Below are 27303 nucleotides of genomic sequence, written 5' to 3'. Positions count from 1 at the left end.
CTTCAGTGTGTTCTGCATCACCAAAACCAAGTCTAACCCTGATCGATCTTTTCCCAAAGACACATGAATATCGTGCAGAGTGGATGGCCAGTGTTTAAAGAGCCCCAGTTATTCTCAGCGTTGCTCCTGACTGTTCAAGGAGATGCCTGGAGTCCAGGTGAGGACTGTGATGGCAGCTCTGATGTCACCTGCAGATCAGGTGATATGTGCTCTGATTTAACCCTCAGGTTATAGGCCAAAAAAGAATCAGTGGTGTGATGTAACCCTTCCTCCCAATTGACCTCAAGCTCTACCTTCCACCTTTACTCTCACTGCTGGTTCTCTCATCTTCTGTGGTACCAGCTTTTCCAAGCAACATCCTTCCACCCTTTAGACATTCACAACACTGGATTACCTTTCTGCCCCTAAGAGATTCGGCCACAGAGCCAGGTGCATTTCTCTGCCCTGAGGACTGAAGTCCTAGGATGTCTTGCCCCTGAATCTGCCCCATTTTTAATACCCAAGTTTGGAAAGCAGCTTCAAGAACAGGCCCAGTGAAAAGTGCTATGATTCAAGATCCTCTTCCTTTAATTCTTTCGGCCCGGTCTTGGTTTTAATACAAATTCTGAAGAAAAAAAAAAAGATCTCCATTCTTTGTTCAATTTGATTTCTCTCGAGTCATGGTGGTGGTGACAGTCGGGGGATGTCTCGGTTCCCTTGGAATTGGCTCCTGGGAGTCCTCCTGTAGCTGAAGCTTTCTCTGGTCCCAAGGACAAGGCTTAGAGCACAAGCTCCGGCAGGTCCCTCGCACTGACAGCTGGGGAACTCTCAGGTCTTTATTCACAGTAAACAACCTCAGAAACCTCCCTCCAAGCACCATTCTCCCTCAGCAAGTGAAACCAAATGTATTCAGTAAAGGACTTGACAGAGTACGCCGGCCTGAATTACTGTGAACAAATTACCCGAGGCTGTTGTACACTCCATCATCTATCCACGCCATACTCGGGAACTCAATTTTGTGTTTGGGAGATAGCGAGGGCATGACTTTGCATAACAAAGGCAGAGCGGGGCGCAGCCGTGCTGTGTCTTAGCCGCTAACTTCAGGGACTCATTCATTAGCAGGGCTGGAGCATCTGAGAGGGAGAAACACCGAACTTGATTAGGAGGAGAATTTATCACCCTGCCTGGAAGAGTAAACAAAACAGAAGAGCTGTCCATCACAGTGGGGTCTGGCACCACCTTGGCAGCCAACATCTGCTCCACTGGCTGAGCGTTCACCTCGGAAAGGGAAGAGCAAGCACGTGGCTTCTAGAAAAACTCTGTGTCTTGCCAAGGCCAGAGGGCACTTTTCCAAATAGCCCAGAAGTGTCTAGGGAACTGTAGGTTTCAGAGCAGCAAAGTGCTCTTTAGGAAAGTGGGTGTGTTAGATTGTGTGACTGATCCGCCAAATGTTCCTATGCCCTCTTAGTGATATCACTTGTCATGGGAGGGTTCTATGTCCTCATTCCGTTGACATCAGGCTGTGTCATGTGACTTACTTGGGCCAGTGAATGTAAGCAGAAGTGTCCCTTCCAAGCAGAAGCTTTAAGTGACAGTGTGTGGTTTACCATGTTTCTTTCTGCTTTGCCATGAGAGTATGGACCCCAAGAGAGGTTGCTGTATTAGCCTGACTCCGGGATGAAGACGTAGTGTGTCAGGACAGCAGCTAAGCACTGATGGACATACAACGTGAGCCAGAAATAAACATTTGTTGCTATAAGTCACTGAGGTTTGGGATCATTTATTAGCATAGCTTCCTCCAGCCTAGCTTGACTGAAAACATATCCATCAATTCCACCCCTGACACACACACATCCATTTTGTGTTTCTTTCTGTTATAAATGGTACCAAAGTGGGGTTACTGTTTTGTAAGTTTGGGTGGAACAACTCTTCCAGTTTTTATGGACCAGAGTCTCTCTCCAGTCCCTAGTGATTAATTCATGGGGCCAGATAGGGACAAAATCTGGTGTTAGTCATCATGCTGGATTCCCAAGAAATCCTTAACTATAATCACTATATCAAGACACTGGTCAAGTTTATCATACTTCACTTATGTTTCCAATGATTGAATCACTTCCTGGGAAGCTTCTCAATCTCTCATAAATAATTTTCTGAAACCTAGCTTAACCAGGTTAGCAACCACCTGAGACACATGTGAATCTCCATTAGAGGTGATAGTCAAAATATCTAATAGTTAGCATGGAGGTGTAATATACTGATACAGTGCTATATTCAGAAAGATCCTCCCTAACTAAATTTTACATTACATATTTACCAATAATTTTTTCACATTATGCTATGTTTTAACACGTTCCATTTAATTTCTTAATCTATCTGGGTTTTTTTTTTTTGGTGCACAGTATTAAATAGGAATTTAAACTTTGTTCCCAAATAGCCACTCATTTGCCTCAGAGTCATTTATTGAATAATCTATCATCTTTTTATGTATTTAAAATGTTAACATCCTTGTATAATAAATACTTATTTGTACTTAAATCTATTTTTATGCTTTCTTTTCTGGTCTACATATCTGTTGGTCTCTATATGCAGGTCACAGTTTCAATGGAGTATGACATCATAATATGTTTTAGAACTAGAGTGTATCACATTGTATTTCTTTTTCAAAATATTCTTTGCCATAATCCTATGTCTTCTTACAAACGAACCATGAAATTATTTTGACATCCTCCTTGCCTCAAAATCCATATTGGTAATTATATAGGGATATCCCCTAAATTTCAGATTAATTTCAGGCAATTAGATAGAAATATTTATGAAATTCCATCTTTCTGTCCCAGAACTGGATAGGTCTCATCATTACTTGGCTCTGTTTATTCGTGTCTTCTTTCATGTCCTCCAGTCAAGTTTATATTTTTCTTCATAAGACTTCTACTCATATCTTAAGTTTATTCCTAGACATTTTATTTTGGGGGCATTATATGAATGGCCCCTTTTTGATCCATTCAATTTTCTCACTTTTTTTAGGCGTATATAAAAGTTGTTAATTTTTAAAGTATTTCTCTTGTGTTTGGCCACATTATAGAATTTTCATATTAATCCTAATTGTTTTTAAGTTGATTTTCATGGGTTTTCAAGGTGGACTTTCCTATCACTTAAAAAAAAAAACTTGTCTCTTCTTTTCCAATATGTATACTGATCATTTCTCTTATCTTGTTTTATTATGTAGGCAAGAAGCTCTAGAACAATGTACAGTATGTTTTTCTATAACTGAATTATTTTGTTTTAAACCTATTGTAAAAGTTTCAAAATTGCATTATAAATATAGAGTTCATTGGGAAAAAAGATAATCATGGAGCAAGAGAGTTTCAGATTTACATTTTTTTGTCCTGCAAGGATTTAAAGAACAATGCTTTGAGTGTATTTTTGTTATTATAAGCTAAAAGTGCCAAATCAAAGTTGGCAAAAACAGACCTAATTTACTCTTCATTCTACTCATTCAGCTATTTCTTGGTCTCCTCTATCATCCACGACCTTGAGTTTGAAGTATTGATTGATGGACGACAACCAAACGTGAAAAAAATAACACAACATAAAAGCACAGCCAACCTCTAAAGCAAAACGAGCATGTGTCTCTGGTTTACATAACAGCTTTTTTCTCAGTGCATTTATAAGAAATGGAAATTCCGTCATAACTTCAGTGGGCCACATGGTACAAACTGTGTTCCCTAATTAACTAGTCATGTATATCTAACTCTTGTTTTGAAAACTTATTCTGTTGTGGAAATGCTTAGAATAGTGATAGTTGCTGCCATTCTTGTCTTGTCCCTGACTGTAGGGTGATACCCTCTACTATCTTACTTTGTACTGTTAAGTACAATGTTGGTAATATCTGGGGTGGTTTTTTTTTAGTTTTATGTATATTTTTATTGAAGTACAGTCAGTTTACAATGTTGCATCAATTTCTGGTGCACAGCATAATACTTTGGTCAAATATGCACATACATATATTTGTTTTCATATTCTTTTTCATCATAAGTTACTGTAAGATATTAAGTATACTTCCGTGTGCTATACATTATGAACCTGTTGTTTATCTACTTTATATATATTAGTATCTGCAAATCTCAAACTCCCAATTTACCCCTTCCCACCCCCTTCCCCCCACTGGTAACCATAAGTTTATTTTCTATGTCTGTGGGTCTGTTCCTGTTTTGTAAATAAGTTCATTTGTCTTTTTTTTCTTAAGATTCCACATGTAAGTGATATCATATGGTATTTTTCTTTCTCCTTCTGATTTACTTCACTTAGAATGACAATCTCCAGGTCCATCCACCCATGTTGCTGCAAATGGCATTATTTTATTATTTTTTATGGCTGAGTAGTATTCCATTGTATAAATATACCACAACTTCTTTATCTAGTCATCTATCTATGGATGCTAATATCTATTTAACATGGTGAATGGTTAACAGCTTCAGGTATAGCTCTCATTTCTACTCTAAAAATTACAAACATATTGAAATAAATATTCACAGCAAAAAAAAAAAAAAAAGCCTGACAAAAACTTTCATGCCCAAATCTGGGGAGAATTTAATTCAGTTATAGGGTGAATGTATCTAAACTAATAAAAATTAAGACCTGTTTCTGTTTCTGTTGAGTCATGAAAGAAAGAGCACTGGAAAAGGATAAAATAAGCTTTCACCAGTCCAGTATTTCCTTTGGCTCAGGGATGGGGTGACTATCATGAATAGAGAACTGGTCAGTCCTGCTTCAGAGACTGCCCAACACATTTACGTATGCAGACAGAAGGACAAATCTGAAAGGAGAGTGGAAGTGGATTGAACTTGTGGAGGCGTGATCTCCATCAGAAAAGCACCAGGAGTGAGGAGGATAGTAAGCGTTTGCTAGCAACACGTTACAGCAACTGCTGCTTTCCATATAGAATTTCAGTTTAGAGATGTGTGGGACTTGGTAGTGGGTTTAGGAGGAAGATGTCACTTCAGAGGACAGGGGTTCATGAGCGAAGGCGCTGAATAGAGACAGGATTTGGCGGGAGCTATGCACCCTGTCTTTTATTGGAGGCTTGGGGAGAGCTCATCAGCTCCAACCCACCATTATCTCCCTCCTGGGCTTCTTCAATATCTCCCTGAGGGTCGCCTTACTCCTTCCCTTACCTGCCTCCCATAGTCTGTCTTGCACATAGCAATCACAGAGACTCCTTTAAAATGTAAGTCAGATCACGTCACAGATGGTCAAAATGGTGCAGACAGTTTCCATTTCACCCAGATATAGAATTCAAACTCCCAACCACTGTCTCAAAGCCATACTGATTTAACCTCTCCCTACCTATGTGTCTGAGTTTCCATCCTAACCACTGTCCCCTCACACACTCTGCTTCAGCCAAATCGGTCTCCTGCTCTTCTTCAAACACTCCAAACAAACCCACTTCTAGTTCAAGCCATTTGTACTTCTGGTCCCTTCTTCCCCAGAGTAGTTGCCTGGGCTCTTCCCTCAGTTTATTTGGGTTTCTGTGCAAATGCCAACTTATTAGAGAAGAGTTCTTTGCCCTTCCTCCACTCTCCATTCCTTTAGGCTGCTTTGTTTTTCTTCTATAGCACTTATCACACATAATATATTTGTTCGTTATTTTCCTCCACCTTCTAGGATATAAGTTCCACGTGAGCAGGAATTTGGTCTCTTTTGTTTGCTGATATAATTGTAGTGTCTATAACAATATTTGGCATGGCGTAGATGCTCAATAAATACTTCTTGGGTGGATGGATGAATGGATGGATGGATGGATGGATAGGTGGATGGATGAATACATGGATGAGATTTAGGTACCATAAGGGTAATCAGAGAGGAAAAGTTTTTAATGTGGTGTTTTCATGAACTCCTGAGCCTGGAAGGATTTCTTCTTTTTCAAGAATGAGGAAAGGGAAAGGGAACATGAGGGACAAATAAAAATCAGCCAGCCTAAGAACTTGCCTTTGTAGGTAACTGTTTTCATACAATCTTTCTGCTCATAGATATCTTTCTTTAGCCTTAAAAAAAATATAGCTCAAAGTTCATTTCTTTCTGTTAAACTCGCCCACAACTAGCTGAAACCTGCACATCAGTAGGCTTGGTTCTTTCTTCTGTTCAGGAGTGCTGCATTCAATTTTGTCTTTGATTATTATATAACATTTATCCTCTCTTTCTCCCAACAACCAATTCTTTGTATCACAAATCTCCACTCTCTATCCTCCAGACATAAGTTGTAGCATTCTCTCTCATGGTTTCCTGGGCCTTTTCTTGTATTCTGCATTCTAGAGCTTCCCAAGTTTATGGGTCCTACACTGCTGATTTAGCTTTCTAATGTAATTTAAAATTCTGCACAGCTGTTACTGGTTTTCTTGCATTTTCCCTTTATCTCAGGCTACAGTTTCATCATAGAATGCTGTGATGTCATCCTGTCTTTCTACCTTCACTTCACAGAGAGTGGAAAAGACATGTTATCTAAAATGTACTTCTATTTTTTTCCCTAAGATATCTTCTTTTGAATCCTATATGTTCCTTCCTCTTTTGTGTTGGAATATTTTTCCTTGGGACTCAAGTTGTTTCTTTTTCTTATTTTTCAGGGTTGATTGAAGATATTTCAATCTTTGTCTAATTTTGGGGAAAGACAGCATGAGACATCTCCTTAAGTTCTCTCCTCTTCACTTGGATGCTTCTATAGGTCCATGACTTTTTTCATTATCACTTATAGGATCGACAGACTGTACAGATTGGATTGGATTGGATAGAAATCTACGTGCTATAGAAGGTCTCTGCCTTATTTTTTCTCTGTATTTGGTAACGATACTTAGCTGGGCACCAGTGATCTTCATTTTATAGTCTAAGAATCTTGACCTCTACTTCAAGAAGACACAGTGGTCCTACTGGTCTTGCTGGTGATGCTGCCCACTCGATCAGGGGAAGTCATCCTGTGTCATGGGAAAATCTTGTGGTTTTCCATCTTCCTGTTGGACGTTACCATCTTTGACCATAGAAGCAGCTGCTTTCTCTTTTCTTTTTTTTTTTTAGACAAAGATTGTATGAGTCCACTTGTATGAGATATCTGAAGTAGTCAAGCTCTTAGAAAGCAGAATGGTAGCTACCAGGGACTGGGGAGGAGGGTTGAAAGGGGAGTTGTTCAATGGCTATAAAATTCCATTTTTGTGAGATGAAAAGATTCTAGAGCTCTGTGGCACAAAAATGTACATATAGTTAACACTTAATGGTTAAGATGGTAAATTTTATATGGTTTTTGAGCACAATAAAAATTACTTTTATTTATGTCATTTTCTCTCAACTAGGAACCACACAATTGTTTAAACAAAATTATATTACATTGTGGGATTTATACTATATGTAAATGCATTTTATATACCTTTTATATATATATTTGTGCTTGTCTTTTTTACTCTTTTGATTGATTGATTGAAACATAGTCAGTTTACAATGTTGTGTCAGTTTACAATGTTTCTGGCATGCAGCATAATGTTTCAGTCACACATATACATACATATATTTGTTTTCATATTCTCTTAGAAGCAGCTGCTTCTTGACTGATAAATTAAATTCATGCATAGTATTTCCCCCTCATACCACGATATTTATCCTTCCCTCTAGACAGCTCCTCTCTCCATGTAAAGAGTAATGCAGTGTTCTCACTTTCCACATCTCTAACTGGGGCCTTTGCCGCCTCCCTGTAAGTCAGGGTTCCCTAGTGAAACAGAACCAGTAGAATACATATAGACACAGAAGAGAGTTATTGTGGAAATTGGCTTCCACCATGATGAAGGCTGAGATGCTCCATGATATATTCTATCTGCAAGTTGGAGAACGAGGGACAGCTGGAGGTGTAATTCAGGCAGAGTCTTAAAACCTGAGAAGGGGGAGCTGTTGGTGTTAAGTCCCGAAGTCTGAAGGCCTGAGAACGAGCTCTGATGGCTAAACGCAGCAGAAGACGGATGTCCCAGCTCAAGAAGACAGAGAAGAAACTCACCCTCCCTCTGCATTTTGCTCTACTTGGGCCCTCAGCAGATTGGAGGATGCCCACCCACATGGCTGAGAACAGATCTTCTCCCCTCATCTGCTGTTTCAAATGCTAATCATTGCCAGAGACCCTCACAGACACATCCAGAAATAATGTTTTACCAGCAACTGGGGCATCGCATTGCCCAGCCAATGTGACACATAAAATTAACCATCACACTTCTCTTCATTGAATACCAACTCCTCTAACTCCAGAAGAAATTTTTTGAAGTTTGTAGCATATGTTGGCCATCTTCCCTACTTCCCCTTATACATCTCTTTGTGCACTCCTTGGGTCATTTTTGGCAAGACCTTGGAAATTGAGAGAAGAGGGAAAAGAGCTGGACCACTCTTTTTGGATCTCCATAATTCCATGCCTGTGACTTCACATGCCTGTTGGCTCACAAGTATATGGATGTAGAGGACCCAAGAGACTGGGTGGTTTGGGTTTTCCCAAGTCCTCAAAGATCACATCTGGTCTGTGATTCTGATCCCTGTCATAATGTTCTTGTCCAGATTCTATTCATGCTTCAAAACCTGAATTAAACAACTTTTTTTGGTAAAGCTTTTTCTGTTCCTCTGAATCTAAAGTAGCTTTTCCCACACTGAGCTCCCAGAGAACTTTCCTCTGTACCTCTCTTACCACTTTGATTGTTGTGTTATAGTTATTTAGGGGCATTTCTTACTTCACCTATACCTGTACAAAATAAAAATACTTCCTCTTTAGATGGAACAAATTTTGATACCCTCTAGTGTCTTTATAGGGCTTAAGGTTGAAAAGGGAGAAGCGAGTTTGAATTAACTCAGCCCAGACTCAATTCAGTATTCCTAAACATGTCCAGGAAATCCCAGCCATCCCATGAGCAAGAGGGCACATCTGAACTGTTGGCCTTCTAGAGCAAGGGTTGGCAAGCTTTTTCTGTAACAGGCCAGATAGCAAATATTTTAGGTTTGCAGGCCTTAAGAGTATCTGTCACAATCATTCAAGTCTGCTGTTGTAGCATGAAAGCAGCCAGCAGACAATATGTAAATGAATGGGTGTGGCCACGTTCCAATAAAACTTTACCGACAAAAACAGGCAATGACCCTTGGGCCATAGTTTGCCAACCCCCTTTTTAGATCATGGACCAGGAAAATGGAAAATAGGCAGGATTTTCCATTCTACTGTGGACAGACACTTGACAGGCCAGCTGACCACTGTGGAAAGAGGAAAGGTCTCCTTGACAACCAACCAGCATCACATCTGCCCTGGTGCAGCCGTCTTCTTCAACCAACAGCAGAGTGGGGTTATGGAAAGTGAAAGGTAACATCTAGAAGGAAGTTTGCACATCTAATCAGATGTTGTCAAATTCTGTGGGAGAAATGACCTATTTCTCAATAAGTCAGGATGGAAACATCTCATAAAACAACCTTCAGAAAATTCAATAGCATGCATCACTCTACAGAATATTTTAAAGAGGTCCCATCTGTGATTTTTTTCTAGCTCGCACAGGTTCCAGCTAAGGCAGCTGTTTGTAGAATCTTATGGCAGCTAACTCTGCAAACTGACCTACTTCTTCCAAACTCAGCTTTGCAAATTGCATGGTTCGAATAAGCCCTGTGTGTGTGACAGGTTTCTTTTTCAGAGCCCGCAACCTGGCTGCTATTTCCTTATTGCCAACTTTGAAATTTGCCTTGATGGTTTCCCAGGTTTTATAGAAACTTGTCAGGAAAAAAATTGGCAATCAATAAAGAAATGGTCACATGCTAGACACGAGTGAAGTTTTTCTGGGTTCCCATCATATCCTCACAGGCTATGTCCATCTTAGGGCTGGACTCATAACTTGTAAATTCATCTTGATGTCACCCACAAGTCCTAGTACAGTGACTTTCATGTAGGAACTACCCAATAAATATCAGTGCAGTGACTGCATATGTGTACAAGTCGGGGATGAGAGATAAGGAGGAGGAGAGAGACAGGGAAAGTGTCTGCAGGAGATAAGAACACTTTCCTTCGCTCCTTTCTCAGGTAGGTCAGCTCCATCCATTCATTCACTCATTCATTCATTGATAAATATTTACTGAGTACCATCCCTATGCCTGTTACTCACTTAGCCATTGGACATCCCCACCACTAACAGGTGCACAAAACCTGTTGGGTCAGTATTGGAAATGATTTCATAAAAGCCTTATATGGGGCTTGAATCTCAAACTAAAGGTATAAATTTGAATTCTGAATATGACTCCTACTTCTATTCATGACTGTGTCATTAGTAAAAATCACAGACATTTTCTTATCATTTTATTGTTGTTACAGAAATGTAGAAATATTACTTTTGCTCTTCCTCTCTTTAAAATTAGTTATTAGACCCACTGCTGGGTCTTTTTTGTTTAATGTGTTAATTAAAAGCACAGATCTTACCATATGACAGATTTGGCGTTCTTTTTGTATCTTGATAACTGTATTTCAATATAATTAGTTTCCTTTGTATATTTTATTTTATGTACTTCAAACCATTGCTTTGAGGAGTCTACAGGTTTCACCAAACTCCTAAAGAGGCCCATGGCACACACAAAAAAATGATTAGGGAGCTCTGTCTTAGAACCGTATCACATTTTTGCTCTAAGAATCTCAAAGCAAAGCACATGAAAGGAACTGATCATCTTCGTTAGATCTACATGGAATAAAGAGTGGTTAAAATTATTATTCCTATTAAGTTTCTTTTCCAGGTTTATAAAGGTATAAGTGACAAAGAAAAATGGTGTATTTAAGATGCACAACTGATGTTTGGATATATGTATATATTGTGAAGAATCACCACAATCAAGCTGATCAACATATTTATCACCTCACATCGTGGACATTTTCTTTTTCCTTCTTTTTTTTTTTTTTTTTTTGTAGTAAGAGCACTTAAGATCTCTCCTAGCAAATTTCAAGTATCTAATACAGGATTGTCAACTGCAGTCATAGTGCTGTACATTAAATGGGGAGATGGTTGAGGGTACAAAGCCTCGGTCATGAAAGATGACTAAGTTCTGGAGACCTATTAACCTAGTAAGACGAATGCCTTTGAGCTCTTTGAAATCTTTGGTGGTCACCACGAGGAACCACAAGGCAGACACCGCCAAAAGCTGGCAGTTGAATTCCAGATTCAGTTCTGAGTTGAATCAGGAATGGAAAGACTTCTGTTGTTTGTGATTACTCATTTGTAATGCATCTGTGTATTTTTATGTTTTCACCCAGTTTCCTGGTCTCCACCTCCTCCCTTCACCAAAGACAAATCATTTCTGGACACAACCTTGGGCAGACTTTCTGAGCTTTACCACCTTTTTTCCTAATGACGGCCAACACTTAGTAAGCACTTACTACGTTCCAAAAAGGTACGAACATCTTCCATATTTAATTCATTTACTTTCTATAACAGAGTTACAAAGAAGATGCTATCAGTCTCCCCACTTTAACAATGAGGAAACTGAAGCACAGAGTAAGTGAGTAACTTATCCAAGAAGTCCCATAGTTAGAAACCCCAGGAAGGCTGGCCTCAAGGTACAAAGCTCCAGGGAGACAGAAGCCTTACTCCCACCACATGGGCAACATTCAGTCCTCATTCCTTATAGAAAGTTGTACTCATGTTCCTTCCTGGGCCTGTGGCGTGGCCTCTACTTAACACAGTGACCTGGCCTTCTACTTTTGGTCCATGGAAATATTTTGGAGGGGGGTTAGAGAGGGACAGATTTTTGTTGTTTATTTTTGCTCATATGTAGTACATCTATATATTTTAATATTTTCAAAGCGTTTTATTGATTGTTTCTATGTGTTCGGACCAGAGGATGGAGATCTCTGATGTACTCACCCTACCATGTTGCCCAGAAGTCTTCAAACCATCTTGATTCTGTTGCCAGAACGGTGTTTCTAAGAAGCGAGTTGAATGGCTCCCCAGTTCCTGCAAAATGAAGTGCAAATTCTTCAGCCTGGCAAACGAACGTGGCTTCATCCAACCTTTCTGCTTCGATGACTGACTATTCCCTTTCCTCCTCATTCCATGTTTCAATCATATTCGATTATTTTCTCTCTTCTTATAATGTCTGATGAGTTAATATCATGAGTTAATACTCAAGGCCAAGTGAAAAATCATCTCTTCTCTCTGGCTTTCCATGAGGCAGATTAATTACCCTTCATCTATGCTTCCGAGCACTATAAGGAGAAGTCTGCTAAAGCATTTCATCACACTATACCTGACACTAGATGTCTTTCTTCTCCACCTGACTTTGAGCCCCTCTAATATATGATGATCTCGTCTTTATCTTTGGAGTCCTATGACCTGGTAAACAGTGGGTGTTCATATATATATGATTATAATTTGTTGAATTATAACCTATACTAATCCCTCACTCTCTCCAAAAGCACATTTCTGGTGTATATTCCATGTCATTCCCTTGGGTCGATTGATCAAAATCTATAGAGTAACAGAAAACTTGAATACTGAGTAAATTAAATTTGGTTTAATTCACGCCATCAAATATTCTCAAATTAGGAAGACCCACCAAGAGCTATGCAGTCCAACGGGGGAGGGTAGAGCTCAAGTGGTAAAGGGCATGCTTAGCATACACGGGGTCCTGGGTTCAATCCCTAGTACCTCCTCTAAAAATAAACAAATAGACCTAATTACCTCCTCCCCCCCCAAAATAAAATAAAATAAAATAGAATGATTATTAAGAGCTACGCTGCTGCACAGTCCAGTCATCCAACCATCATACTGATATTCTCTACGACTTCCCAACCAAGCAACCACCTAGAATTTGGCATCTTCTGTTTGGCCTGTCCTCATCCCTCACATATGTGGTAACTGGCCCCTTTCCTGGTGCTGTATCTCCACTCCCTCTCTGGGGCCTCCCAGCTCTGCAAAGCTCAATAGGAGTAAAAAAGGATTCAGAGTCCAGTGTTTCTCAGATGTCTTCCAGCCTCCAGCCATACCCCTTCCAAGCCAGCTGATGGTGGTCAAGGTCTGGCAAGGTCCCTTTTATTTATTTTCCACTGTAATGTTAGGAAGGAGAGTTGGGCCAGCTCTCAAGGCATCTATTCACATTGATGCCTTTTGCATTCTAGGAGAAATTCCTTGACCCTTTTGCCCATGGAGTCACTCTCTCCAAGTTCTATTGCTAATGCAGATTTTCCTCCTATTTTCATGTTCCTTGGATGATGTCAGTGAGGACCTGAGAAAGGGGGGGAAAGTGTAAGCCTTAAGTGCTTGTTTCAGTCGGGATGCAAGGCAAACACTGTCTCCTGCTCCCAATCTCATTCTTCCTCAGAAGGGAGAAGCGCTACTCATGTGCTGTCAAAATCAAGGATACTGACTGGGGCATGTTCTCGAATGAGCAGAGGTCATAGATGGTGAAGGTCATATATGTGTTTATGGCCCTCTCTCCTTCTTTAGACTTCTATGATACCAGCAGCAAGCTTACCCTGGACATTTCTGATCTTCTCCTCACCCGAGCCTGTTTGAACATTTTCATATTATTGGTCACAAACCATAAACGTCAAGATGTGAGGTTTGGGCTTTACAGGAGAGACAGAAACCCTGCAGGCATCAGCATTGGCTGTACACTGTAACCCAGCTTGTTGGAAGCTGTGTGCTGGGTGTAGACCATGTGTCCTGATGATAAGATTGGAACATTTGATTCCCATTGGCCTCTCTCCCTTGTGTAAACAATTCCATCCAGAAGAACCCATCCAATGTCCCATTCTACTGCAGTTAAGGCCAGGACAGATACTGCAGTCCTGAAGGGAGATTTCCACCTTGAACAGACTCAGCATGGAAAGTCCAGAGAAGATGGAGCTTGCCAGGGGGATCCTTTAGTACCCATTCACCCTCTGGCCTCCAATGGATGAAGAGGTCAAGGAGAAAAATCATCAAGGCTTTCCGAAAAGGCAGAAGGTGTGAACTAGCTTTAGACCCTCATGGCAGGACTTCACACACTGAGAATAATGTTATTCTTTCCTACAAAGGGAAGTGGTGTTTGCCTCACATTCATCTCTCTCCACATGTTTGTTTTGGAAACCAAGAGGAGTAAGGGTGTGATGCCCAGCACAAAAACAGACATCTGCCACTCATGGTCACACACCATCAATTCAGCCAAATAACTTCATTCTCCAAATGCATAACACCTCTTACATCTGGACAGCTGTCACCCACCAGACATGGACTCAGAAACCAACTTGGACAAATCCTTCCTCAGCAGAGCCATGACGGAGAGGAGGTGAGCCTGTGGAAAGAGCTGAGTCTTTCAGCGCGGGGGTGTTTGTTTCAACTCTCGGAGGACACTGAGCACATTTGCTGCTCTACGTCTTTACTAGTGTATGTGGTTCCTGGGCAGATAGAAGGCAGGAAAGGATTGTGCTGGAAAGGAGGCAGCTGTGATACTGTAGAAAAAAGAGCCAGGTGCCAGAAATAAAACAGGGGGTGTAAACAGACCTGAAACGTACAGTTTGTGTAAGTCTATTCTTGTGTCGTCCCACAGACATTTAAAATGCATTCTCTGAACTGAAATGGATGCACACATTTGGTTCCCACCCTCCAAGTTTCCATACAAAAAAAAGAAAAAAAAAAACCCAAAGCAAAATCTCTGAGAAAATATAGGATTAAGTCTCTAATCTGGACCACAGCTATAAAATTACAGATAAAAGCCAGAGACAAGAGTCTAAAGAAACGGTGTTCCTCCAGCCTCATTCACTTTTCAGTGGACCTTAATGACGCTGAATATCAGCTCTGCACTAAGAAGCCGTGGGACTTGGCACAAGTCACAACATCCCTGACTCTCAGTTTCCTTATGTGTTAAATGGGGCTAATAAAACCTATGCGATAAACATTAGATGAACCCATATTTCCAAACATAAGTCCAAAGGATTTAAACCAATAGTTTTGTTTATTCAAGCCCCTCCCAAGGGAGACTGGGGAATTACCAATTCTCCTTTTTATGACTTGTTCCATTGTTTCATTGCAAGAACTTAATACCATAGCATATGTGAGGATTCTCCCTGCTGTGGGGCAGGACAAGGATAAGAAAATTAAAAATAAAAATGAAGAGTCAAGGAATAAGAAGCAGCCACTTCCCCAGAAACTGTGTGCTGTCTTGTCAGCTGCCTAATGTTTTGCCAAAGCCCGGGGCCACCCTCAGGAGAAAGTGGTGGTGTGTGGCAGTGAGGAGGAGGGACTGTTGCCCAGGACTGGCCTCCTGGGCGAGTGGAAGCCTCATTCCCAGCCATCTGAAAAGTACACCCATATCATGGGAAAACCCAAAGAGAAATTATTGGTCTCCTCTGAGCCACTGACTTTTGTCACCTTTCTCTTTGGGTTGCAAATGGAGTCACTATTCCAATTCTGCCAACTTACATCTGCCGATTGTGAAGGACAAAGGTGAGCGTGGGGTAAGTCAGCTTTCTCACTGACTCTCCCAGTTTGGGGATTAGGAATTATTACACCCAATTTGCAGATGAAGAAACTGAGACTCAAAGAAATAATTACTGATCCGTGCGACATAGTTAATAAAGGCAGGAGCTGTCTTTGTGGGAGCCTAGTAGAGCCTTTTGAGGCTTCATGGGTCCTTTTCTCATCCCCATTTAAATAGTAATTGTTGTTATTTATTGCATCTGCTCCCAAGGTAAATCTGAGCCTGACACTCTTCAGTAACTCCTTCAAGACCATTTCTCCTAATGAAAAGCAGCAGCAGGGGTTCAGCAGCACAATTATGAATCTCCATTTACAGATGGGAATCAACGAAGCTTAGATATTCAGGGTCATTCAAAACTCAGGAGAGAACAGGAATGGAAATTTCCAGCCAAAATTCCAAATTGAAACTCACTCCATTTGATAAAGCTCCAATCACAAGCTACAAAATGCTGGGTAAGTTACTTAACTTCTCTGAGCCCTCACTCTTATTCTGCATAATGGGAATAATAATGCTTATCTTACATGGTGTTAGGATGCAAATAATCAACAGTGATTATTGCTGAGGATTATATTAGCCTAGACATTATTTAAGTGCTTCACATTTTCCATCTATGGCTAAATGCAAGATTCTTCCTTCAGGATGAGGGAGTATGTTTCAATACACTGACCCTCTTACAAATAGCAGCTATATGCTTGAGACACCACCTTAATGTTCTAGAGTGCGATTTTTGGAAGAGAGTCAAAACTTGGAAGAAGCAATCATGATAAAATGAGTTTCCCTGATGGCAGACTCCAGTCATGATTTAGGCAATGTAAAGCCAGAGAAAACCCAATTTTCTGGCCCAAGGAACAAAGAGGTGGAACCTGGTGCAACTATGACTGCTGAAGAGTGAGGAGAGAACGTCAAAAAATAAAAAATAAAAGAATCAGAGAAGAAGAAGTCTGAATTCTGTGTACAGAGTCTGCCCCAAGTCTCTGGTTGATGCCTGGGCCACATATGCATGTGCTATAAATAGCCCAGCCAAATATAAAATACATTGAAACCGAGATTTGAGTTGCCATCTACCTAACCAAATTCATGTAGGTTAAAAACATCAACACTCTTTGGAGAAATATAACAGAACTCACAACATAAAATTTACAATGCCCAGAATACAATCCCAAACTATTCAACATGTGAAAATACAGAAAATGTAGCCTATTCTCTAAAAAAAGAGAAAAAAAAAAAGCCAACAGAGGCCAACTCTGAAATATCTCAGGTATTAAAATTATCAGGTAAGGACTTTAAAACAGTATAAATATGCTCCATGGATAAAAGAAAATATGCTCACAATGAATGAAAAGATAGGATAGCTCAGTAGAGAAACAAAATATGAAAAAGGGTCAATCGGAAATTTTAGAAATAAAAACATAGTATCTGAAATTAAAATTTATTGGATGGGGTTAAAAACAGAATGGAGACAAGATAGAAAAGAGTCAGTAGAAGTAAATTTGAAGAGAGATTGATAAAGCTTATCTAAAGTGAAGAGAAAGAAAAAATACTGGGAAAACCTGTACAAGGATCTGTGTAGGGGGAGAATCAACAGATCTTACATTTGGATTTTTAGAGTCACTGAAACAGAGAAAGAATAGAGTAAAAAAATTAATTTGAAGAAATAGTGGCTGAAAACTTCTTAAATTTGATGAAAGACATAAATTTACAGAATCAAGAAGTTCAGCAAACAGAACAAATATGAAGAAAACCATGCCAAGGCATTTTGTAATAAGACTGCTAAAAAGCTGTAACTAAATCCTGGGAGCAATGTCTGTCTAGAGCTCATCTTTCTGTAGAAGTGTTAGCCCTTCAAGACCCAACTATTATCAGAGAAATAGCTTATCTCAAATATTAATTTTACTTCTCATTACTCTTCACAACCACGTTAGATGCTATGATTTTTCCCATTTTACGGATGGAGGAACTGAAATACACACAGATTACACAGATTGCCTGGTTTCACATATAAAATAAGTGGTGGAAGGGGGACTTGAACCTGGCTCTAACGTCAAAATCCATGTAGTTAATCACCCTGATTTGCTCCATCAAAGGAAGTTAATAGTTGTGAAAATATCACAGCAGTGTCTTGTGTACAGCAGATTCTTAAAAATTCTAACTACAATCCTCCCTTTCTTCCCTTCTGTTTTTTGATGGACTTTATTGTTAACATCCTCACTCAATCAATATTTATTCATAATCTACTAAGTACCGTATTAGTTTCCTGTGGCTGCTGTAACAAATTACTACGAAATGGGTGGCTTAACACAGCAGAAACGTATTCTCCTACAGTTCTGGAGGCCAGAAGTCTGAAATTAAGGTATAGAACCCTGAAGGCTCTAGAGAACGATTTTTCCTTGTCTCTTCCATTTTCTCATGGCTCCAGGTGTTCCCTGGATTGTGAATGCACAACTTCAGCCTCTGCTTTTGTTTTCACATGGCCTTCTCCTCTATCTGTGTCTCCTCTTCGTCTTTAACAGACACTTGTCTTTTGATTTAAGTCCCATCTAGGTAACCCAGAATGATCTCATCTCAAGGTCTTCAACTTAATTACATTTGCAAAGAACTTCTTTCCAAATAAACTAATGTTCACAGGGCCTGGAAGTTGAGACTTGGACACATCTCTTGAGCGGGAAGCCATTACTGAACTCATCTCAAGTACCAAGCCCAGTTTTGTGTGCCATAAGGTTAAAATTAGATAGGCATGTAAACCATTGCCACTTAAAAAAGAATGCTCACAATCTAATGTGGAAACAAGACCCTTTCTTTAAAAAAAAAAAATTGGGTTGTATTTTTCACTACATCACTTCCATGGCAGCATAAAAGCTTTCAATTTTGATAAAGTCCATTTATCTATTGTTCCTGTTGTTCCCTGGGATGAGTTTCTGGTGCTCAGGTCACCCTGTATTTTCTCCCTCCTAGCTTTTATGCTTACTGATATTTATTTATTTATTGGGACACTTGGCTATTTTTGTCTCTCCCTGGACTAGAAGCACTCTGAAGGCAGAAATTATCTGTTGTGCTCATCCATCCTCCATGCCTAAAAAAGTCCCTTCCCAAAATAGACACTTGATAAATATTTTATAGGAATGAATGTAAGATTCTTGTGCTGTCCCAGCACAAAGCAGAACTGGGAGGGACAACATGTTAGCTATGAGAAAAGTGTCATATTAAGTGGTTAGTTTATTTATTCCCTCCCCCAAAATCAGTTTCAGAAGCAACCCCTGCATCCTCCATCCATCCTCACCTAGAACTCAGGCACTGTGAATTCTGGGAAAGCAAAGGACCTTGCTCTGAGGTTGCCTGGGACAGGGCACGGGCTGCTTGTATGGAAATGAGGCTGAGCTACGTTAGGCAACATCTGCTCACTGAAACCAGCCAAAGGCATCAGCAGCCTCACACAGCTTTATTCCAAGGACTGACAGCCATTGCGTGTCCCTGAGGAGCTCTCACTTGGATACGGTTGGTAGCAAACCCAACAGTTGCTCAACTCCACAAGCTAATGGATCATTGTTCGGCCATTAGCATTGCCTACCTCCTACACCACATTCCAGGCTCAATCCCCTCTCTGCACATCGCCATCATTTGCAGGGTTTGTTTTCAGATGGCTTTCTTTCCTGGTTAACTTTGTAAAAAGAATGTACTTGGCCCATTTCACTCCAAAAGGAAGGCTCTTCAATGGCCCATTTTATCCTCTATGAATCTCAGGTCTATAGCCTCCTCTTACTGTAACAACTTAAAGGAGACTCCTGGAAGAGTTTTATGTGAGAGAATGATATTAAGGACGCAATTTTACTGGGAAGAGTGATGCTACCAAAATGTCAGCCCCTTACTCATCCATGTGTGGTCAGTGGGGCCCTTCACTCCTAAACTCAGTTCAGTTCAGTCCCTTAACCAAAACTCAGCAGGGAGTTTTCTGGTGGTCCACTAGGAACCTCAGCCTTTTAGTTGGTGGTGGAGGAGGACCTGGACTAGACTACAACTGGTAGATCTGGAAGAAATCACCAAACTCATCTGGGTTGGCCTAGTCTACGGTTAGGTTTTTTTTTTCCTTCTGCCTCATATTACAGTTCCAAGTCAGTGCTAGAGCATTCCACCTGGTTGCCACCATCAAGCCCGAAATCCTCTCTGTTCTCTTTAGGCCAACAGTTCTCATTACTGTCGGTACTGTTGGTACTTGCCCATTAGAATTACATGGGGAGTTTTCCAAAATTACTAATGCCCCGGCCAATTGAGTCATCATCTCTGAGTCAGAGACCAGGCATCTGAAATTTCAAATGCACCCTTGGGGATTCCAACGTACGGCCAGAAGAAAGAACCATGTTTAGCCCCAGATCATGGCAGGTGATATTAAGAAGGAACCATTCTCCAGTAACTCCACTGCCAACAACTGCTTGACTTTGAACACTAGCTGACAGGGTAGCCCAAGTCTGAGTTTGTCACTCTCTTGTAGATGGATGGGGTCAACCTGAGTGCACAGTGGTGTCTCAATCTTCCATCATGCTTGACCTTAGTTTACTTCTCCCTGTTAACCCAGTTCCTGAGTTCCTAAGCATGTCTAAGGGTTCTAGACAGTGAGGGTAGGGTTGAACTTTCGACCCAAGTTGAGTCTATAGCATTAAGTAAAGTCACTGGGAAGACTATGGCATGGCCAATCGAGCTGGAGGACCAGTCTCTTTAAAGAAATAAAAATTGGGTGGAGCCCTGTATGCCAGAAGTGCTGCTTTTCAGACCATATGGTCATGGAAAGATCACCTGTGACTCTGAATCTGGTGTCTGGTGACTGATCACCAGCAACTTACATCAAGACAGTTTTCTGCAGTGGCTTACTGCATTGAGCTCTCCCAGAAGTTAATGTCAGCTCCATTCTGTTATTGGTAAATTAATTCCAGGTTGAAAGAAATGTATTGGTTATACTAAAGATATACACCCAGAGAGTAAAGGGTAAAAGCAGTTTCTTAAACATTGTAGGATGATGGAGGGGAACTGGGACGGGCATGGATAAAAGTGACTTGGCACAGAGAGAACTAGACAGTGTACACAGAGAGTCCAAAGGCTACATAACCCTCTCAACACTAATTCTTGGCGGCATCTGAGTAAGCAATCCTTAGGCCATGGTAGCACAAAGTCCAGTCACCTGGGGGATATTTAGGAGTCTGACAGGTTGTGATTATAGGATGGGGAGAGTCTAAATTCTGTGCACAGATTCTGCCCCAAGTCTCTGGCTGACGCCTGGACCACATATGCATGGGCTGTAAACAGCCCAGCCAAGTATAAAATACTGAAACTGAGATTTGAGTTGCCAGCCACCTAACTAAATTAACGTATAAACATCAATACTCTTTGGAGAAAGATAACAAAATTCACAACATAGCATTCATAGCATCCAGAAGACAACCCCAAAGTATTCAACATATAAAAGCAAGAGTAAAAAGAACTCCAGACAATTATGCTGGGTTTGAGTTTGAGACTAAAGGTAGGTCTAGAGCGGTGAGCAGCGTCGTTGGGAGGACAATGGGGTGGTCAGTCAAACTGGAAGCCCAGGCTCTTGAACAGAAGAAACACTGAGTGAAACTCCACATTCCAGAAGTTCTGTCTTCAATACTCTGTGGGCATCCGGGGATCTCCCAGAACTCTCCATCCAGTGACTGGTGTCTGACTGGCAGGGACAGAGCCTGGGAAGGAAGAGCAGGGACAGGGGAGGCAGCCAGAGGCCCAGCTATTGTGCTGACTCTATTTTCTGAGAATATGAATTCATTCTGATCCCTGCTGGTCTGGGGGTGGAGACTGTTAAATTCTGTGCCCCTGAGGAAGTCTGCTCTGTAACTGGGGCAGGTCCAACCAGAAGGTGGGAGGTCTTTGAGACACCAAATCTGGAATTTCGGGAAAGGGAGAGGTGGCACTGGCCAAAGGCGGGGAGCCAGAGACAGCCAGCTCCTTCTCCACGCGTGTGGGGTTACCCTTCCGGTCCCTCTCCTCCCTTCTTTCCCTGCTCCCTCAGCTAGCCTCCACAGGGGTGAGAGCACCCTTAAAGGCAAAAGTAAAGACCTCATTAAATCGAGAAACGCAGAGAATAGAACGAATAGAAATGAAGCTCTTTCAGCTCCCCCCTAGGAGGCCTCAGCAGAACAGCACTTCTCCGTGGAAAGCATTAGCACTGAAGTAATTCCTTAATGGACTGCGGCACTCCAGGGCCCCCAGATGCCCAGCGGCACGGATGGGGGTGCAGGAATTTACACCCAGCCCTCCCTCTCCCCGACATTCAGCCTCAGACTAGAGTCCCAGGGCTGCAGGTGATGAAACACAGGCCAGCCTGGGGAAGATCTGGAGAATTTGGCTTCCAACCCACCTTCCAACCACTCACATGCTCTCCCAGAGAGTTGTGTGGGATATTCCCAGCAGGTCTGGCTTTTTGAGGTGTTAGAACTTGAAAAACGGAAGTGAGAAATGGTAAAAATTTAAGTAATTTCAGTTGTCCTGGTGACCTGGGGATCCTGGATGAAGGAAGACCTCTGCTTGGGCCAGAAGTGCTCTCCATGCAAAGGAACTGAGCTCTTTTTCTGTAACCTGGTGATGCTGAAATCCTGAGCCCCATGAAATCCAGGACATCAGTAAAGGCAGCTCAGTGGAGGGAGAAGCAATGGGATTTAGAGTCAGGGAACCTCGGTTTGAATCATGGCTTCATTGCTAAATTGCTGTATGATTATCTAGACTCCCTAGGGCTTAGTGGTTTTGTTATTTGGAAGTTGGGGGTAATAATTATCTATCTCATAGGGTGGACTGTGACCATGAAATGAAATTAAATGTATGAAAAAGTTCAACGGTTGACTCCAGTGAAAAGCAGACATCATCACCTGTCTGTGGCATTCTGGGTGGTCCAGGAGAACTTCCTGATAGTGATATTAATAATCGATGTTAAAGACAAGATGACGGACCCAAAATGGAGTCACTTATGCTAAGCCCCATGTCACCAAACTAGACTCAGCTATAGCTTTCCCTCTCCCTGAAATGGAATCTTAGACCAGTCACCCAGGAATCGCTTGATGAGAACTAGGTAACCAATAACTAATAGCCCCCTGCCATTCCCTAATGGGAAAGTAACCTTGCAATAAGCAATTTGGTCTTTGCCTCGTACAGCTTCCTTGTTCCTTCTGCCTATAACATTTCTTGCCTTGGACAGCTCTTTGGAGCTCCTTTGCATCTGCTAGATTGGATGCTGCCCAATTCATGAATCACTGGATAAAGCCAATAAGATTTTTAAAATGGACTCAGTTGAATTTTGTTAATGCAGGTAATATTTTTAAGCATTTACTATATGCTAGGCACTGTGCTCTAAATTTGCATGCATCAACATATTTAATCCTCTTAATGATGCTGTGGGTCATGTATTCTTCTTACACCCATTCTACATGCCAGGAAACAAAGGTTCAGAATATACAAGCAATTTGCTCAGGATAGCATACCTAGTAAGGAGCAGAGTTGGGGCTTGAACCTACCACATGCCAAGCACCACTGTGCCACACTGCCACTCAGCTGAACAAAGAAGCAAGTTGCTCCAAGGTTTGCCGTGGCCACTTGGAGAACAGAATAATGCCACAACTGCACACGGAACAGATGGTTTTGAGGACTGGAATTACCCCAATATTCTCAGTGTCCATGAGCATCTCACCTGCTTAATGTTTGTCATGATATTTTTGTGAAATATATCTGAGGCAGGTAGACTTCTAAGGTGGCACCCAGTGATCCCTGTCTCCTGATGGAATCCCTCTTCCTGAGTGTAGGCTGGATCTAGTGACTTACTTTTAATGAATATAAAACAGCAACATGATGGGACATCACTCTGTTGGTTTTCTATCACCGTGTGTATTAGTCAGCTTGGGATGCCATAACAAAATACCACAGATGATAGGTTTAAACAACAGATGTTTATTTTTTTCCCACAGTTCTGGAGCCTAGAAGACCCAGATCAAGGATCCAGCCAATTTGGCTTCTGGTGAGAGCTCTCTTCCTGGCTTGTAGACAATCACCTTCTCACTGCATCCTTACAAGACTTCTCCTTGGTGAGTTTGTCTGGAAGGAGTGAGTGAGCGCTGTGATGTCTCTTCTTATAAGGACACTAATCCCATTGGATCAGGGTCTCACCCTATGACTTCATTCGACCTCAGTTACCTCCTTATTGGCCTTATCTCCAAATAGTCACATTGTAGGATTAAGGCTTTAAGATGTGAGTTTGAGGGTAGAAGGAGACACAGTTCAGTCCACAGCTTTGCATCATATATTACAACACACGTAAAGACTTAAAGCAATACACCTTATTGTCTCACTCTTTCTGTGGGCCAGGAGTCAGGGTGTAGATTAGCTGGGTTCCCTGCTCTAAGTATCACAAATTTAAAATCAAGGTGCTGGCCAGGTTGAGTCCGTGTCTACAGATTCTGGAGGAAAACCTACTTCCAGGCTCATTCTTGCCATTGGCAGAATTCAGCTCTTGCAGTTGTAGAGCTGAGGGTCCTGTTTCCTTTGCTGGCTGGCATCTCTGGGCTGCTGTCAGCTGCTAGGGGACACCTGCATTCCTTACAGCATGGCCCCCTCCATCTTCAAGTCAGCAAGAGCATGTCTAACCCTTCTTGTGCTTTGAATCTCTGACTTCCCTCATCTCTGACCTTGAAACCCAGACTCATTAACTATACATGTGGGAGCTACTCTTCTACAGGCCTCATGTGATTAGGTCAGTTCCACCTGGATAATCTCCCTATCTTTGGGTCAACAGATTTGAGACCTTAATTACATTTGCAAAATCCTTTTAGCCTTCTGATGTCATCTAACCATGGGCGTGACTGACACCCGATCCCACTTACAGCCCTGGGATATGAAGGATGTGTACACCTGGGGAACAGCTTAGAATTTTGTACACCACAGTCACTTCCAAGTTTAGGACACAGAACACTGTGACTTTCATCTTGCTTCTACTTTCTTTCCCTAGCTCTTTTCTCCTCTTGCTCTGATGAAGCTGGTTGCCCTGTCGTGGGCAGCCCCATGGAGGGACCTTGTGTGGCAGAAACTGAGGGCCGTCTCAGTCCCAAAGCCCATGAAGTGAAACCCACCAACAACCAGGTGAGTGAGCTTGGAAGAGGACCCGTTCCCCCTCGTTGTCTACAGCCCTGCCCACACCTTGATTGCAGCCTCATGTGAGACCCTCAGCAAGAGGACTCACCTAAGCCACACCCTGACCCCTAAGCATGCTATTTTTAAGCTACTAAGTTGGGAGGTAACTTCTCATACAGCAGTGTATAGCTAATACAGTATCTCTCAACAAAAGCAATGTGATAGGAACAAACACACTCACAGACTTAGGAAACAGACTTACGGTTACTGAGGGGAAAGGGGGTGGGAAGGGATAAATTGGGAGTCAGAGATTTGCAAATATTAACTACTATATATAAAATAGATAAACAACAAGTTTCTTCTGTATAGTACAGAGAACTGTATTCAATGTCTTGTAGTAACTTATAATGAGAAAGAATATGAAAACGAATATACGTATGTATACGGATGACTGAAACATGCTGTACGTTAGAAATGGACACATTGTAACTGATTATACTTCAATTAAATATTTAATTAATTGATTGATTTTAAAAAAAGAGTGTATGATCTCTACTTAGGTTATTTCCAAGAGGTTGAGTGAGGAAAGAAGAGTGCTTTGATACCCAATAATGTGCCATGAAACATGATTCATGTGAGTTACGTGTGAAGGTGCTGGCTTACCATAAGGGCTGGTTGACGATGACCAGGATTTGTGATAAAATGGGGGAGGGGTGCTATTTCAGAGGCAAATTTCCCTGCTCACTTGACATGTGGTCCTTTCTGTTTAAACAAAGCAGTAAATCTTTTTCACATCCCATGAGTTACCACCGGGCCACATGGAAAGCGTTCAGGATTTTCTAGTCTCTGAACAGTATCACTCACCAGTTAGTTAGCAATTGGCACCTGGGTACCATCTGGCATCTTGTGGCTGTGCCCAGAACTAGCATCTTCATGTTGGCAAGACGGACACCACGAAGCACCTTTCTTTCCCTGGGAGAAAATAAAGTCGACCAGATTTGCCTCCTTCATGAAACAGGTCAGGGTGCAACTGTCAGCCCATATCTAACATTTGCACAGCCAAGGGCAAGAGTGGGAACACAAGGCCTGTATACCGTATGTTAAACAGTTACAAAACGAAAACCTAAGTAAAAAATGTTCTAGCCTCCTTCCTTGATGAATATGCCTTCACAGCAACCTAGAAGGCCAGGGTCTCATGCAGAGTTCTCAGACTCATCGCGTGTATGGGGGAAGTCACCTCTGAGCCCTCGGCCCACTCTCAGCTCTGTTATACACCGTAAGCTCGTGCACCTGCATGTGGATATGCTAGCCCGTGTGCCCAAGCCTGTCCACGCTCCCCCTCAAACAGCTCTCAGGCCTAGGAAAGCATGTACCAGTGTAGCCCACCCTCTGGAAGACAGACCCAGGAAGACCCCTGACCTGAACAGGCATGGGGCCATTTTTTAAAAATTGAATTATAGTCGATTTACAACACTGCGTTAGTTTCTGGTGCGCAGCATAGTGATTCAGTTCTATACAGACATGTCTCTATACGTTCTTTTTCACAACAGGTTACTTCGAGGTATTGAACAGGGTTCTCTGTGCTCTACAGTGAGACTTTGTTGTTATCTATTTTATAGATAGTGGTTAGCATCTGCATGGACCTTGTGCATGGGGCCATTTGAACAGGGAACTACAGGACTCCGGTGAGCAGAGTATGGTCCAGGAGGGCGCTGTCTCCAGATATTGGGTGGATCTACAAACAAAGACTCAGCCATCCCCTTGCAAAGCTCCAGTTTCTCTGACCTCACGTGGGGGAAACTGTTACCTGTCCTCCAGTTGTTCTATTAGCAAAATACTTCAGATGCAGATTCCCAGTGGGTGTGAAATCACTCTTTCTCAAGAGGCAGTGCTGAGCAGAAATATATTTATAAAAGAGCCACAATATCTATTCACCACGTAGCCTCCAGCAGTGTTGCCTGTGTGGAAAGTATCTCGACTGATTGCTGGTAAACTGCAACCAGAATTGATTTCCACATTTCACTGATAAGCATTCATGCAGGTGGTTGAAAAAAAGTAAAAGCTATAAAGAGAAATAATGCGTTCTGTTACCTGTCTCCTCCGTTTGATTTGACTAGAATGCCTCCTCCATTAGACCAGGTTGACTTCACCCCTGGATCCCAAGTTCCTAGAATGAGAAGAATGCCGGCCATCGAGTAGGAATTTGATAAGGATTTGTTACATGGATGAACAAACGGATGGATGAGCAAATAAGTGAAAACATAAATCCTGTCCTGGCTGTTTTCACTACGCCTGGCGCCTTTGCTGAACTGCTCAGATCTTTCACGGACCTTGTTCTGATGGACTTTGAGAATCGGAACTCATTTTCAAGATGCTAAACAGACAATACCAGCTCCGATAGCTAGATGGGACAACAATGTGTCTGAGCTGCCCTGCAGACATTGTGGAGTATTAACTTCCTGGGATCTGTTCACCCTGTTGGCTAGAGGTTTCTGCCTGAGTGTGGTGGGCAGCCTGTATGTTGACTATTGTTCCTTTAAACTTCGGGGACACGTGGAGTTCCACTCTGATGGCCTGGAGGGTTTTCTTCTGGAATAGCTCTTTGGTCCCCCTTTCCTATCATGGTTTCTATATCCCCTTAATTTATCTATTCTCGCTCCCTCACCCCTCTGCTGTGTGTAGCAAAGGACCTGAGAATAGGTGAGG

At 41.8% G+C, this 27303-nt stretch overlaps 3 long non-coding RNA genes across 4 annotated transcripts in view; 1 reads left to right on the top strand and 2 right to left on the bottom strand.

The window, feature by feature from the left end:
• Nucleotides 1-27303, bottom strand: part of LOC116284223 (uncharacterized) — a 229648-nt gene that overhangs the window by 16401 nt on the left and 185944 nt on the right. The window contains exons 5-7 of one of the 2 annotated variants that reach the window (XR_012061179.1): nucleotides 26689-26764; nucleotides 25462-25569; nucleotides 11871-11960 (exon numbers count right to left, since the gene is read on the bottom strand). This is a non-coding gene — a long non-coding RNA (uncharacterized lncRNA). Of the gene's footprint in view, nucleotides 1-11870; nucleotides 11961-23401; nucleotides 23566-25461; nucleotides 25570-26688; nucleotides 26765-27303 lie in introns of those variants that run through there. The other variant, XR_012061180.1, reaches the window with a different exon arrangement.
• Nucleotides 545-1388, bottom strand: LOC140686949 (uncharacterized). Its single transcript, XR_012060953.1, has 2 exons — nucleotides 1219-1388; nucleotides 545-1112 (listed from the first exon to the last, which is right to left on the bottom strand). It is a non-coding gene; the product is annotated as an uncharacterized lncRNA (long non-coding RNA).
• Nucleotides 2669-12151, top strand: LOC140687095 (uncharacterized). The gene is made up of 3 exons (XR_012061184.1): nucleotides 2669-2728; nucleotides 11261-11397; nucleotides 11845-12151. It is a non-coding gene; the product is annotated as an uncharacterized lncRNA (long non-coding RNA).

This window comes from Vicugna pacos, chromosome 18 (genome assembly GCF_048564905.1).
Source record: "Vicugna pacos chromosome 18, VicPac4, whole genome shotgun sequence".
Lineage (NCBI taxonomy): Eukaryota > Metazoa > Chordata > Mammalia > Artiodactyla > Camelidae > Vicugna > Vicugna pacos.
Note: the sequence above shows the minus strand (reverse complement) of the source record. Positions and strands in the feature narration are given on the sequence as shown.